We start from the raw sequence: 16,550 nt of genomic DNA, 5'->3' as shown, positions 1-16,550 counted from the left end.
TAGAGCAAAGCTCAATGTATTTTATGAGTTTGGTCCTTTCTTTGCAGAATGTTCTATAATTGTACTTTTACTGGACATGCATGACAAGCTTGATTGAACTCAGATGTCATATCTGAATCTATATCAGTAAATTATTATTATTATTATAATACAGGATTTATATAACGCCAACAGTTTGCAAAGAACTTTGCAATATAAGGGAGACAGTACAATTACAATACATTTCAGTACAGAAGGAATGTGAGGGCCCTGCTCGTGGAGCTTACAATCTAAAGGATGCAATAATGTCATCATTCCCATTTTGTATACTATGAATTGTTGGTACAGTAGGTCCCTTTCATACGGGTAGGCTGATCGAATTTGCCTGTCCGTTTCTCAGGCAGACTTCATCAGACAATCCATTGCTCTCTATGGAGCAGCAGATGTAAATGGACATGTGTCCATTTACATCCACCTACATCCGATCTGATCCTATCCACTATAAACAGACTAACGGATTGGATCAGATGAGAGTCGGATGTAAACGGACAGGTGGTCCATTTACATCTGACCGCCCATAGAGGACAGCGGGCTGTGTCCTTGTGTGGTCTGCATAAGTAGAGCAGACACGGACCTGTCATCTGCCTACTCAGTGGGGATCAATGGATAGATCCCCTGTTGAGCAGGCTGATCCGCTGGCGGAGTCTACTGATGTAAAAGGGGCATAATGGTAACTGTGACAAACAATCACCAGTAACATTTTTCATACAGGATTTGTGTTGTATTGTGTAACTAAAATTGAGTAGCCTTGCTGACTATCTGATTTTACACATTCCTGAAAGTTAACTCAATCCAAAAAGTGAAATTCCAGGGCACTTGTGGCAATTCACTTATTTTGTTGTATCAAATATCAGCAAAGACTAAAAGCTATTTAAACCATCTAGCCAATGACAATATCTCATTCAAACCACACACTTTCCCAAGGTACTTGGATTTCTTCAGCTACTTATTTGCCAGGATCACTGAGACCCATGGCTGTGTTATCACAGAGGAAAATAGTGTTGGTTCTTCTATATGCACAGGTCTGCTCTCCCTCCAGAGACACTAACAATAAGTGCTACTCCAGTGCCTGTGTTATGTTGCATTTCTGCTTGTCCTTTTGTGGTAAGCAATGTAGTTAACCCCTTTATACCAACGTCACATAAATATGTGGCCTCACAGAACTGGGCTTTTTTCTGTGGGGCCGCATAGACGGGGGTGTCACTGAATGCCCGGGTCCTTTTCTAACGATCGGGACCCAGGACTCCCAATTCCAGGTCACATGATCGCTGTGATAACCTCTGATTGGCTATCGCAGTGATTAGTCAATGTATAGCCCGCCCCCCTTGTTTTTTTTTCTCTCTATGAATGGAGGAGAGAGATACATTGTATCTCTCTAACTCCTGGCATAGAGGGAGAAAAAAGTGTGTTAAAAAAAAAAGCAAGATAAATCAATAAATAAATATTAAAAAATAAAATAAAGAAAAAATACCTAGATCAAGGTTTGATCTAGTTCAGTGCCAGGGTAAGTGGGTCAAGGTCAGGGTCAAAGGTCAGGATGTTTTTTTAATTGGTATCTGTGTCAGTTAGTGTCAGTGTGTTTTTGGTAAACAAAAAAAATCAAAAAACAAAATGCGCACTATTGTTTCTGGGCTGTACTACGGGTACAAACAACAAATATCATATACGTATATGGCATTGCTGCAATCGTCAAGAGATTGAAAATTTATTTTGGGTTGTTCTTTGGTGGTAGATTATGGTAGTAACAAGAAACACACAGCTAAATTAAAAAAAAAATGTTTTGGTTTTTTTTACAATTTTGGGCCAGTTTTCCTTTGATTATAAAACAAAATCAGGAGATATCCCTTACCATTCACCACCAAATGAAATCCCAATTTGTCCTGAAGTAAACAAGGTATAATTCACTGGGATGTACAAAGTACTGTAGTTGTGATTATATGGACTGTTTTACTAAAACATGTCAATATTGCAAAATTGTGCTTAGGCGTTAAGATTTGTTTTACCCTTAGGCGTGAAGGGGTTAACGGACTATGGTGGGTCTGCAAGGTAAACTGTTAACATAAGAGTATGTTTTTCATTTTCTGTTGCCCAAACACATGTTGGGGCTTCTTTTTCTACAGCAGAATACTTTTGTTCTGCTTCTTGAAGGGCTTTGAATGCAAAAAAAAACATTTTCTTTAGCTGGTATGCTTGGCACTGTGTAGGAAACTTACCAAGACCATAATCTGAAGCAACTTTAACAACATTAGTGGGTGGAGAAAGATCAAAGAATGCTACTTCTGTACAGTTTATAATGAGCTTTTTAACTGTTTCAAAGCTATTCTGGGTGGTCACTGATCAGATCATGATTGCATTTCCATGTAGTAACACTCTCAGCAGTTCTACAACTAAGGCACAATCAGGAATTAATTTGGAATACCATGAAGTAAGACCTAAGAAAGCATGTCATTTCTAAAAGTCAGATGGACCAGGTGCTTGTATCACAGCTCTCACATGCTTAGGAAAAGTCAATAGTCAATAGTGATATAATGTAATACAGAAACGATAGCTATGCTTTGTCCAAAGCAGCATTTAGAAAAGTTCAGTTTTAGTCCTTCTGAATACATGTGCTCTAGAACAACTTTAAGGTATTTGGCTATGTACAGTTATGTTACCTAGACAGCACTGTATACCGGGGATGTTACTGAGATTGCAAACAACTGGGTGCTAAAGTTAATCCATAAGGTACATGATTGAAATGGAACAGGCCCTCACAGGTAATAAATTCAGTGAGGTTCCTAAAACAGTAAGCACGCAGTCATGAATGTAAACCATTCATGACTGTTTTGTTTACATTGTAATCACATAAATTGCTATGACCAATCATATCAATCACATGATACCCTGGCTGCTCACAGCAGCAGAGTACAGGGAACTGTGATCTGCTGTGGCCACCGGACACAGTGGTCAAGGGATCGTGCCACTGCATTATCCAGGGGGTGCGCTAGTGCTAATGTATCGGGCTACCTACTAGTGCATCACCCGGAATAGATGTGAAGTCCGCTAGCAGTATATGTAAGATGCACAGTGCTGAAAGTGAAAGAAAATAGGACACTGTAAATAAATGTCTACTGATAGACAGGTTTGTGAAAATACTGCCCCAAAAGGTACCATTTAAGCTTAAGCTAAATACACACAGGCTGAATATCAGGCAGTGTTGGCAGGTTCAACAGAAACCGGCCGGTGTGTACGGCAGCAAGTCCGACAGAAGCCAAACACTCATCTGGCTTTTGCAAAAGTCTGAAAAAAAAAGTCTGTTGATTGACTTCCGATGTGTTCTGGCAGGGGGGGCAGTCCCCCTGTCATAACACAATTGCACAGCTGGGCAGAACACTGTACTAACACCGCTTGTGTTAGTCCAGTGATCTGTCAGGTTTTTTTGCTTTCAGCCCACTGGGATGAATGATAATTATTTTAGAGTGTGTACGTGGCTTAAGGTGCAGATAAATATGATTAGCGGCGTAGCTGTGTGGGCTGCTACAGGGCCCAGGGTGGTGGGGGGCGCTATTATGGAGGATGTTAACCACTTCCTGTCCGGACACTTTTACCCCCTTCCTGACCAGTGCAATTTTCAGCTTTCAGCGCTATCACACTTTGAATGACAATTGCGCGGTCATGCAACACTGTACCCATATTAATGTTTTAGCATTTTTTTGAGACTAGATCCATAGACAACAGGCTCCTCAGTCAGCTTTCAGCAAAAGTTGCCCATCCAGCTGGGATAACAATAAACAGTGGACAAATGACAGGTGGGCCTAGGGAGCAATCAGCTGCACTAAGCTGTGATCTCCTCCTCAGGGACAAGACAATTATTTTCCATGCTTCAAACTATGTATACACTTTCCCAGCAACCATCGGTGCACTCTCCCACAGGGAAGGGTAGGCCAGTATAAATATGCATGCTGTTTAATTGCCTTACTCCACACCTATGTTCCAGAGGCACCCAGAAAATTATAGCAATAAAACCTGCAGCCTGTGAAACACAGAACAAACCTAAACAATCACAGCCATGCTGATTACAGTGAGCTCAGAACTAAATTTACCTAATCCTAGCACCTAACTAGAAGGGTGCTACATCCATAAGAGAAGCTGTTTTCCATGCACAATGTACAGTATTTCCACTTTGCAGCCAAATTGTGATACCACCTACTTTAAATGTATTGTATGTTCCCATTCACATAGCATAACTTTAAAAAATGCTGCCTACGTTTTTACTTGCTGAAAAATCCTACTTAGCATTCTCCACATATAGTGAGGGCTCTCAAACTTGACCACAAAGGTGGAAATTACATCCTGTACCATGTAATTAGCTCTAGCCAGTCACAGCATGTCAACATGTCAAACTGATCACCCCCCCCCCTTCCCAAGAGTAGAAGTGTCTCTGTGGTGAAATTGAACTACTCTGATGAAATAATTTAAAAAATAGTAAAATAAAAAGTTTTAAAAAAGTAATAAAAAAATGATTTATTATTTTTTTTACATACTTCAATCAGTCAGTATCCCTGATCAATGCCACACCAGTCATGTGATGATGCTGTAATGCAATGATGACAATATGTAAAAACAAATTGTGAAAAACTAAATTTAATTAAATTTCTTCACTTTCCAAAAACATTTGACAAAAAAAATTACAACTTCAAAAAACTCTCCATGCCTCTTGCTAAATACCTTGGACTGTCTACTTTCCAAAAAGGGGTCATTGGGTGGGGGTGGGTGGTATTTGTACTGTCCTGGTATTTTAAGGACCTCAAGAAATAAGATAGGTCTTCAGTACATCAGAATTGATCAATTTTCAAATATTTATACCATCGTTTGTAGACTCACAAACATACAATTTTGAGGACAAGCTTTCGGGGTATGTCCCCTTCTTCAAAGTCCAACCAGCACTGTACAAATCACAAAGTTTCAGTAGAATGTTAGAAGAGATGAAGAAAAAAAAAAAAGAGAGGCTAGAGATAAGATACAGCCAAAGCGAGGGGGGAGGGGGGATACTACACTCACACAGAGGGAGTCAAGCTAGCTAATAGTCATAACGTTTTTTCAAAAAAAAAAAAAGCTAATAGCTTTTTTTTTTAGCAAAATACATTTTGGCCTAAATCTATGAAAAAAGATTATTTATTTGCAAGATTTTAAAATATAAACTAAGAAAAATATGTTTTTTTGTAATTTCTGTATTTTTTCATTTACATAGCATAAGATAAAAAGCCCAGTGGTACAGCCAAAGCTCTATTGAGATTTCAGTGGGCTGAATCCTGCTGTCTGCAGACATCACTCAGTGGGTCCAGGCTGGGAAAAGATCCTGACTTTAAAGTTGGGATCCACACCAAAGTTTGGAGTGGCCTCTCAGTGAGCCGATGCTGCATCCACCTTGATAAGTATGATTTAGCAAAAAAAAAAAAAAAAAGCCAATCTCTGACTTCTCTTTTAAATACCATGTGTAAAATAAGTGATAATATTTTCATTTGGGACAGTGTTGTATGTCCAAACAATTGCCAGTTAAAGTAGCACAGTGCTAAAGCCTTCTGGAGGTCAAGTGGGTAAAAGCTACCTTTTTGTCATAGTGCCAAAATTACTTGTGAGCTACTATGGTGAAAATCAAAAATTGTGTAATCTACTACCAAAAATAAATTATATATATAAAAATAATTAATATATATGTGAAAAACAGGTAAGCTAGCACCCTACACTAACTCATAAATAGTGTTATTAATTCTAAATATTCAAACCATAGTGCAGAGCTCCCTTACTAAATAAATGATGTACTAAAAATTATATATAAATTAGTGTACCAAAAAGTATTTTTGAATTTCTAAATCCTACACTTGTGATTACAAATCCACAAATGCTCTATATGATTAACCTAAATATGAACAAGTATATTAGTGACTTAAAAAATCATCCAAACCCATAACCAAAAAACAATATATCACATCAACCAGTGTCCAAAATAATATTCAAATAAATAGTTCTTTAATGTTAATATAAGGATCTGTTCCAACACATAAGACGGCTTCAGGATAATTGTTCCTCTATTATGCGCTCACCTCATTATTTGCCTACTTAATATAGGCTGAAAATAGCTGTTTGTCCTATAAGAACAGATAAAAAGACTGCTACTCCTGAACTCCTTCCCAGATGGTTCCACACTGCAATTTTGCTGATTATCCACCTGATATCTCTCCAGTGTGTGGTTTCTTATGGTGGTATAAAGATGAATGGATGGATGGATTTCCGCTTCTCACATCCAAGGGTCTATTCCTCCTTGTATCCCCTCCAAGTCTCCACATACATGATACCAAAAAAAAAGCAGAAGATAATGCCTTATCCTTTAAACACCTTTATTAACATAGCCAGTAATCCCACTCACATGTTTCACAAATAAAAAGCACCTTATCAAATTTTGTATGTGCCCAGCACAAATCTCGTACTCACCGTGACAAGCCGATTAAGCGTGATGACGTCAGAGCCCCTCCCCTACGCATTACGCCACCAATCACGTGGCTTCATCAGGGGGAATTGATTCGAGAGAACCATGGCTTGTAAGTTCCTTCATGCAGCACTCCTTTCCACTCTTTCATGGCTTTCCTTCACACACGCCATCCCTCACCAGCAGCCCTGAAAAATCCAAGCAGAAGTTGTCACATACACCTTGCAGCCACATAGATGAGGGTCTCTGATCTTACTATGGAGTATGCTAACTCCATTCTGGCTTTCTCTACATCCAACCATTCAGTTTTAGACACCACATTAAAGGATATGTTAGTCTTGCTGAGAGGCTCAAACCACTCGAACATCATGTCATGCATGGGTCAGTTTAGATCAGAATTAGAAGTTGGTGGTAGTTAGCCACATAGAAAATACAACGGTAAAGTTTTCCAATACATTCAATGATCTTGTGGATGCACAGAAGAATAGGAAAGACGACATCACATGGATCAAAGCAAAAATGGTGGACTTAGAGGACTGCTCCAGATTCAATGCCTGAGCCATTGGCTGAGGAGCTCACTATAGATCAAATAAACAGATTGCCAAAACCACTGCCTGACAGACTCCCAAGAGATATGTTAGTATGCATCCAATTTTATCACACAAAGGAGAAACTTTTAGGGACAAGATCCCTCCATATCTGACAGACCTATTTCTATTTGCAGATCTGTCACATCATTAGATAAGGGGCTCAAACTCCTCAAAAACTGAAATATTCTGGATCTTGCTACTTCCATTAGCAATGAATCCTCTTCTCCTAAATGAGCCACTTCAGAGTGGAATTAAGTTCATTCTGGCTAACTAGCTTCATGTACCTTTCTGCCTAACTATCAATAACAGACCCAGACAGCCATCAATATTTGCATGTTTAATACAACTATTATCACCCCCCCCCAATACCTTGCAGTATATTGTAGTATTTTAAGTTTTCTTCAGGTGATCTTGTTCTGCTTTATCTGCTTCAGTGTCTCTATTTTGTTTCTGCTTGTTAACTGTGCTGTTTTTAAATGTACACTGCCTGCATCCCTTGAATTTTTTTTCAATCAAAAGAAAGTGGCTATGCACCCCTAAGAAAGAGGAGTTTGTACTTTTTGCTGTCGAATGGTAACAGTGTGCTGTTGCTCTTGCCAAGCTCATTAGTTATATTGTTTCTCATGCATATGGTATCCAAATGACTAGAACTTTTTTCATGGCTTATACACTCCAGGCAGAGGCTGCAGACCACAATGGCCTTGTCAACATCAGATACTTTAAAAACACCCACTGCTGTGCTCTTTTTTTTTAATGTTGCCTAATCAAGTATTTGCGTAATGTCCTGATGCTTGCCAATTACTACCAAACAAATACCTGAAGTCTATATTTTAAATATTTTGGGAATAATTGAGAATATGGAGATGTGCACTTCACTTTGACATTTTAATAAACTTTTAAGACCATGTAGTGTGGTACTGCAAAAAAAGAAGCTTACAAACTATACATAATTAAATTGTTGCGCCACTGGTCAATTTGTACAAGGGTGAGGGATTTAGCTTTATTTTTGTAAGAGTAAACTTTCCTATAACTTCCACCTTTTAAATTCAAGCCTACGTATTACCTCATGATCAAAAATCAGGTGTTACAGCCAAAATGTTTTCTTTTAAATTGAAATAATCAGATTGGGGTTCTACTGCTGTATTTAGTCTAAGCTACATGTAAAAGCTAAAAATCAATTACAAATACACATCCAAAATATGTGATGTCAGAAAACAATGTCACTGGCACTGTCCAAGACAATGGTACTGCTCTGTAATACCACATACAGGCATTTCTCAAGCATGTAATTGAAAAGACTGGTGTTTTTCCATGTTGCCCTAAATGTTGTAATAAAATGTAATAAAATAAGACCCTCTTGCCTCTGTATGGTATTTTTTACAATTACTCTTACATTATTGCAAACAATTCCCATGCCTTTTTTAACAATCTTGTGACTATTATGTTTGAAAATGTCTAGAATTGAAATTTGCCCCCTCCCCCTGAAATCAATGGGGTTCAATTTTAATTCCAGAATTTTTGGATTTTGCACAGGCACAGGGTTTAACAAACCCCTTATGAACATAACCCAGACACATTCACTCATCCTTAGCATCTGACATATTGATCTTGGAAACTATTGCATTGCCACAAATCCAGGTCCAAAATAACAATAAGCAAATACATGCAGAGAACTGATCAAATTAAGTGAATATGAAAAGAAAACCAGGACAGAAATGTTATCACTTGTACAAAGCGAATGCTAAATCTGCTTTATTTGAGATGAATTGTTATTTTCTTTGATAGCAACATCAAAGCTGTCCATTTCAATTAAAAGAACTAAGATTGCTTTTAATCAAATCTGCTGATTGTCTTTGTCTGTAGAATACATTTACTTACTGCAATTCTCTGGAGTTTTGCTGTCTGCTTGGAAGGAACTGTGGTGTACATAGCGGTGGCTTGGAACAAAAGCTAAACAGCATATCTATTTAAATTATATTTCTTAATTTATGAATTATAATCTAAAAGTTAAGAGCTACTAAAAGCATTAGTGAATCTCCTTCCTCTAAAAAGCTACTATCAAATAGAATCTGCTAAGCTGCTTGTGCATCTCAGCTGGTCAGGAAGTGAAATGTGGCTCGGGTTCAATGCTTCCATGGGTTTTAGGTGAGTCCTGAAGATTCAAAAATCTTGAATTTATGTGAAGATTTGATAGGGAAATGTTTTCCTATAGTGAACTGCATGGTCTTTGAATTTTGGTGAGCAGGTGTAGAAGAGTCAATAATTGGGCTTTTGGTTAAATCACTCCCCCTTACTATATATTGTCATAGAGGTTTATTTACTAAAGCTGGAGAGTGCAAAATCAAGCTCACTTCTGCATAGAAACCAATCAGCTTCCAGGTTTTATTGCCAAAGCTTAATTGAACAAGCTGAGATGAGATTGGCTGCCATGCACAAGTGCACCAGATTCTGAGTGAACCAGCTTTAGTAAATTTCTCCCATAGTGTCAGTGAATTGGAAGCAGGTGCAGGGAAAGCTGAAAAATGCTATAGGGAGAGATTAGGGTCAGTTAGGAAGTTGTACTTTACCTCTGATAGCTTTCGCCTTTTTTTGTTTTTGGGGCCTTTTTGCTGCAAGTCTGCCCCCTAAAAACAGGCTTCTATTTAAGGGGTTGATATTTTGGGGTTTTCTTTATTTAGGGGATATGTTTGTGTTTTTTGTCAGTTGGGTCACTATCTTAGGTTAACCTCTTCACGTCGGCCGAACGCAAATGTGTGGCCTCCTGGTGCCTGGGTCTAGACGCCGAGCGCCGAACATTTGCGTTCTATTAAAAAAATACATATGTGCTGAGAGCGCGCACGCTGCGCGCTCCCAGCACACATCCGGTACTCACGGAAAGGTCCCGATCTCCTCTTTCGATCGGGACCTTTCCCGATCATGTGACTGCGGTGATGGCGTGTTATGGCAGTCACATGACCCTATACCCCACCCCGCCTCCTTCTGAAACCCTTAAAGGGCCGGGAGGCACCGGCACCAAGGGGTTAAACTGTTTTTTTGTGCTGCATGGCTTCCTGGGAGTTGTATCATGCTGGTATTTAGTTTTTTGAATTTTTACTTTATGCTAATAGGATCTTTTGATAAAGGTCACTCACATATTACTGACCATCTGTTTTTGGAGCTAATGTTCACAGCACAGCTATATAATCTGAGAAAAAGCTAAGTGTAAGAATAGTATGCACCTAAATCACCTCACATTATATCACCCACACTCACTGAATCCCTTTATCCCCATAGATAAGATAAAAGCTAGAAATCCACCAGTTATGCCTACTATCCCCAATTAAAACTGTCCTCCTTCTGGCCAAATTTGCACTTCTATATCCTCTGCAATAATTGTACTTCTTTTGGTAAAAACTCCAGCCTCTGCTCATTGTCTGTAGTAAGTTTGGGCCTAACCTTGCACATTAAGATTGTCCTGCTGCTGGACAACTTTAATTTACTATATTATTATTTGTTCTCTTAATTCATGTAGTAAAACACCTGCCTATACTCTTTTTCACCCCTATCACCCCTGATTCATACTGCCATACTACTGGTCAATTTACATTGCTACATCCTTTGTAATTCTTATAGCAAAGCCCTAATCTGTGATCTTTGTTTCTAGGTAAATTTAGACCTGTTCTTGCTATTTAAAATTGTCCTGCTGCTGGCAAATTTTACATTGCTGGGTAATCTGCTCTTTCTGCAGTTTCATGTTGTAGAACACCTGCCTGTACCTTTTTCTCTAGTACATTTCAGGCAAATCTTCCTCATTACATTTTTTATGCTGTATCATCTACAGTTTCTTAATTCCTAATGAGATCTTGATAGACATTTTTTGGAGGCAGGAACATTTTGCAACCATAAAAACACAAGAAGCCACAGTGAAGCCACAGTGAATTTCAGTCTGCTGGTCAAAGCAAGCCCATTACAGTTTGATGAAAAACCATGTCTCGTCATTAAAATTGCCTGAAAAAGTTTTTTTTTTCCAAACTGAAATTAATCGGTTTGGGTGCTGCTGCTGTATGTAAGACAAGATAATTGAGAAAGAAACAAATCAGTTTCACACCCGAATATGCACTGCCAGTGTCTGCAATTGCTGGGACTGTCAGTGAAAATCATTACACCATGTAAAACTAGATAGACTAATTAATAGTATAACACAGACTAATAGACTGTGGCTTGGAACAGAAGGGTTCTTGCCCTAGAGGAGGAGATCCCAGTCTGGAGGCCCTTCTAGGCAAGCCTACCACGTGTCTGTTTCTGATCGAGGTCCCAGCTATGCTGGCTGGGGGTTCTAGTCTACTGAAATCCATTGGAGCTTACTGAGGGGCTGTCTTTTGAAGATATGCTCTCGGATCAAAGGTAATGTGTCTGGAGGATATTGGAAGGAGAAATCCAATTATCCAAGGACATTAGTGAGTACAGACCAGTGTGAGAGATCACTGAGACTGTGTGCTGCTGCTATCCCTCTTTTAGTAGAGTCAGCTTTGCTCAAAGGGGACATTATATAAGGTGGCCTGGTATAGCTCATTCCAATATTTGCTGCAAACAAGGACTGTGCAAGAGACAACTACAGGAGTTTGTTTATTTTCAACATATTTTTTAGAGTAGTTTGACTTTTAGTTCTAAAAATGGCCAAAATTTAACATTTTGCAACCAGATTTGTCCTCTATAGAATTCAAAGATAAGATTTGTCCTCTATAGAATTCAAAGGGATTTGCCTCAAAGTCAGGGGATCAGTAATTGTTAAAAAAAACCCCTTGACTCTGCACCTGTTTACTTATTTTGTACTTCTGCTGCCTGGTTGTTGCTGACTTCTTCCTGCTTGATCATACATCTGGCATCCTGCAAATGCCAACTGTCAGTTTGCTTGCTGCACATTCTTTAGTTTTTTGCCTTCTACAGTGGCTCCCCATCAGGCTTCTGTGCCACTCTCTGCCAAGTTATAACCTGTCATCAACTCCATGGAAAATGGGACATGAGGTTTAAAGGGAAGCCCTCTTGTGACAGTTAGAAGTAAGTAACATACAACACAGATTATAGAGTGCAACAGTCCAGACAAGAGTGGAGAGAGAGAGAGAGACCCTTTAAGAACTCGCACATAGCATGCTGTGCAGACACGGCTTCTTTGTATTATTTACATGAAAATTACAATGGAATTCTCTTGCTTATAGTTACCATATTTGTCTTAGCACATACATATTGTTCTTTTTACTAATGACAATTGTCAAGAAAACAATAAACTGAACACTTTAGTAAGATCGCAGATCAAAGCAACATAATCTTGATTATTTTATTTCACTCTCAAAAATTATTTACTCTCTTCTTGAAATCTAAAAGAAGCTATAATGAGTGTTTCAGTGAGGAGTAAAAGACAGTGAAGACAAAACTGCTTTATTTTTATTGCCATTTTGATGGAATCCAAAGGTCATTTTGAGCAGAAAAATTAATTTACAGCCTTAAAGTCCAGTCAGTCTGAGTGGAAACCTTTTAAGTTGTGCTCAACCTCAGCAGCTTACCCCCTTAGTCCACTCCCCTGCTGTCTTCCACAACTTCTGAAAGCCACAGTGTCACTATAGGCTGAACTGAGACTTCAGGAGGTAAAGCTACCTGCTGAAATACAGAGTTTCAGCTTGCTGGGGTACTATTCTGTGGTGTAGTGATGCACATCTGTGTGCAACTGCGGGGTCTGTACATTTTCAGGAAGTTTTTCCCATTTTCCCATCCAGAGATTTTAACAGATGTGTGTTTTTTTACAGGTGGTTGGCAACCCTGACACAAATCGTTAGGGTAATCAAGTCAGAAATTACCATTTGTAATAGAAAATCCTAGGAAGGTTATTTTGACACTGACCCTGGCCTAGTCTTGATATTGCTAAATTTTTTCCCCCCAGAAATTCATACAACAAAACAGGACATTTAAAAAAATGAGGGACTTCACACATAATTTTCATACAAGATAACTTTTGCTGAAGGTAAATGCTATTTTAAATGTTTCCATTCAAGCAACTGGAACTTTGAGAACTGACCTTGCACACATAGGGGTTGATTTACTAAAATCAAATAGGCTGTTCACTTTACCAAATTAGCTAAGTTAATGAGATGAAAATACCCAATCATATGCAAGGAAAATAGGAAACATATACACTAAGGTGTTTTCTCACTCAGCTCTCTTTCTTTTTACCATGTCTGTAAAGATGGCTGGCACAAGCATTCATTTATTCATAAGTCAGTCTTTCACCTTCCTGTTAATTATCTGACAAACACTGTTAAAGTATACAGTATGTTCAGGTATAAGTAGTAGGTTATATGTAGTAATAATAAACATAATAATAAAAGTTAAAGTTCATCCTCTCATTTCTCTTCCTCAATTGATATAGCTCATATTCTTGTAAGCATACACATGTTTAATTACAGCTCAACTTCGCTCTCCTTTTTCAGTTTCTCTTCTAGCTATAGAAACAATTGAGTACTGTCCGTGATACTTTTTTTATTTGCACTAACATACAATTTTGAGGACAAGCTTTTGGGGTATGTCCCCTTCTTCAAAATCCAAACAGTACTATTACAAATCACAAAGTTTAAGCAGAATGTTAGAAGGGATTGAGAAAAAAAAAAAAGGCTACAGATAAGATACATCAAAAGCGAGGGGGGGGGAGGGGGGATACTACACTCACACAGAGGGGGTCAAGCTTCAGCTAATAGATAGTCATAAAGCTGTCGGATAATGGTTGAGGAATCCCATGCCAAAGTTAAGGCCATTATCTTTTGTGTCAAATAGAATTATCATTCTTAGTTCAAATGTTTTTCTTTCCTGGATAGATTTGAATTTTCCTTTCAGAACCAAAACATTGAAGTCTTCCATATTGTGGCCTGGCTGTGTGAAATGGTGTCCTACAGGTGTGCAGAGGTCAACTTCTTTATGTTCCTTATCTGTAGCCTTTTTTTTTCTCAATCCCTTCTAACAATCTGCTTAAACTTTGTGATTTGTAATAGTACTGTTTGGACTTTGAAAAAGGGGACATACCCCGAAAGCTTGTCCTCAAAATTGTATGTTAGTGCAAATAAAAAAAGTATTACGGACAGTACTCAATTGTTTTTGTCGCAAATGCACTAATACGGCTACAATCTCTTCTAGCTATAGAAAGTCTGTCTTGACCTTTTTGTCTCCTACAGTAGCCTCGTTATCCAAGACAACTTTTGTCAGTCTGTCCTAGAACCATATCTTGTCTCCTTTTTCAATTTCTCTGCTGGATATGGAAAATATATCTTCCAAACAATTTTGTCTCCCGCAGTATCCAAGGCAACTCCTATCACATTTCCAAATTTTCCTGGAACCATATTGGTGAAGATCTACAATGCCATCCTAGCCAGAATCCAGTCCCACTATACTCATTAATGAGCTCTTCCTTCTACAGTCTCCCGCTCAGCTAATCTAGACCAAGTATAATAACTAGAGGCTTGGAGGTTAAGTGGCAGAAGGCATATCATTTTGACACAGAATGAGCTTAAGATAATTTTTTTTACATCAGTGAGAATGTGCAACAATTTAAACCTGAATAATTAGACTTGTGACGTGACCTTTTACATTTACTCTTTAGTATCAACCACTGATGTTTCCCCTTCGGAATCGTTTTGTGGTAAATTGGAAAAGCAGCATAACTCCCCAGAGCACACAGTCCATGTAGCAATCCAATGTAATTAGGTCTTTCCCTCAAGGTTTTCTGTACAAAATATATGGTCCTGGAAAAAGACCATGCCAAAGCAGCACCCATTGATATACAAACAGGAAAAACTTCAAGGAATCTACTCCCTCAGCGTCCTTTAGTCATCCTATGTGATCAAATAGGGATTCCACTTTGAAAGTCACTGGTGGCTTTGCATCTCCCTGCCCCTTGCTATGCCAATGACCGAATGAAGAAGGACTATACACCTTTATTAGGTGCTATTCTCTAAGCAAGCTAGTGTGACAATCTGTCCAATACTATGTACTTCCTGTGGTCTTCCTGAAGTGTTTAAACCTGCTAAAAACAGATGTTAACCCCCTGCCATTCAATGTACAATAGTCAGCACACCTGGCCTCAATCAGCAATACTCATGTTAGAAACTGAGCCGTCGGTGCCTGACCAATCATGTCATCTACATTGATCCTTGGAATCCTCTTGTTATGACTTAAACAGATTTTGATTTGTTTCCTGCCTGTCCTGATATTTGACTTATTTTTTTATTATTTTTGTCTACTAGTCCCAATCTGCAGTTTTGTTCTCTATTTTATGATTTAGTGCCCTTTTCTATTCTAATATTTGCCTGTAGCACATCATATGCACTATCAACGTTTCCAGGAGTAGATTAGACATGTTAAGTTTAAACCTTCTGCCGTCTGCTACAGGGTATCTTTGTTCAGTGAACATCATCTAACTTTGCTGAGAGTTTTTACCTAAGTTGGGGAAAAAAGATGTGGCAAATCAAAATGAAATAATGATGAAAATTCCCCCACTGTACCTTTTAACATACCCATGTTCTCTTAGAAGTGTAAAAATGCACAATATGAATGGCCCCCTAGGGCCTAATTCAGAAATGTTATACTGGTAATTAAAACTTTACTTGTTTTAAAGGAAATATTTCACTTTGGCTAATCAAAATGACATATTCCCTTGATAATCTACCCTTTCTCCTGATACTTATTTTTGGCCAATGCACCCTCCACCCTGTTAGCCTGCTGCAGCCCTGAATATGAAGCGCTATGTAAGCTCAGTATCAAAGCTTACAGGGAGATAGACATCTTTATCTGATCCCACATGACAGTGCTCAGGAACTCCAAAATATATTCTAAACCTTCATCAAGGAGGATGGGATTATGGTGTGTATTTTGGAGGCCCCCATTGAGTTATTTACAAAATAAAGAAGGTTTTCAGGGAAAATAAATTACCGGCTCTTTTTCTATACATGTAAAAAAATGGCACAGGGTTGCCCTCTAAATCAATACCAGTATCCTGGGAACTGGTATAGATTTTAGGGGGAACCCTAAGTAAAAAAAATAACAGCTTGGGCCCCCCATCCATTCCATACCTAATCTGAGCACACTGCCACCCCTTCTGAATCATACCAGGCCACATGCCCTCAATGTTGGTGCCCCCATACTGACAAGAGCCTTTTCCATTTGTTCCATGGATATAGTTATATTTGGTAAGTGAGGTTACCACCATCTCTACCATTTGCTTACATGTCTGGGGATTCCCAGCCATGTAAATTAATGTGGTCAGTAGCATCACTGGTTGTAAAGTATAATAGCGGTAGTAATACCAATATTACACATTAGGCTTAGCTCCCGCTGACGTGGTTGTAAATACAGAAGGGTTTTTATTTTAATGCATTCTCTGCATTAAAGTAGTGGTAAACTTATGCACTACAAAATCTGTCAGCAGGTAATGTGAT

Source organism: Staurois parvus, unplaced genomic scaffold (assembly GCF_062004578.1).
Source record: "Staurois parvus isolate SC_StPar_1 unplaced genomic scaffold, SC_StPar_1.0 ptg000402l, whole genome shotgun sequence".
Classification (NCBI taxonomy): domain Eukaryota; kingdom Metazoa; phylum Chordata; class Amphibia; order Anura; family Ranidae; genus Staurois; species Staurois parvus.
Note: the sequence above shows the minus strand (reverse complement) of the source record.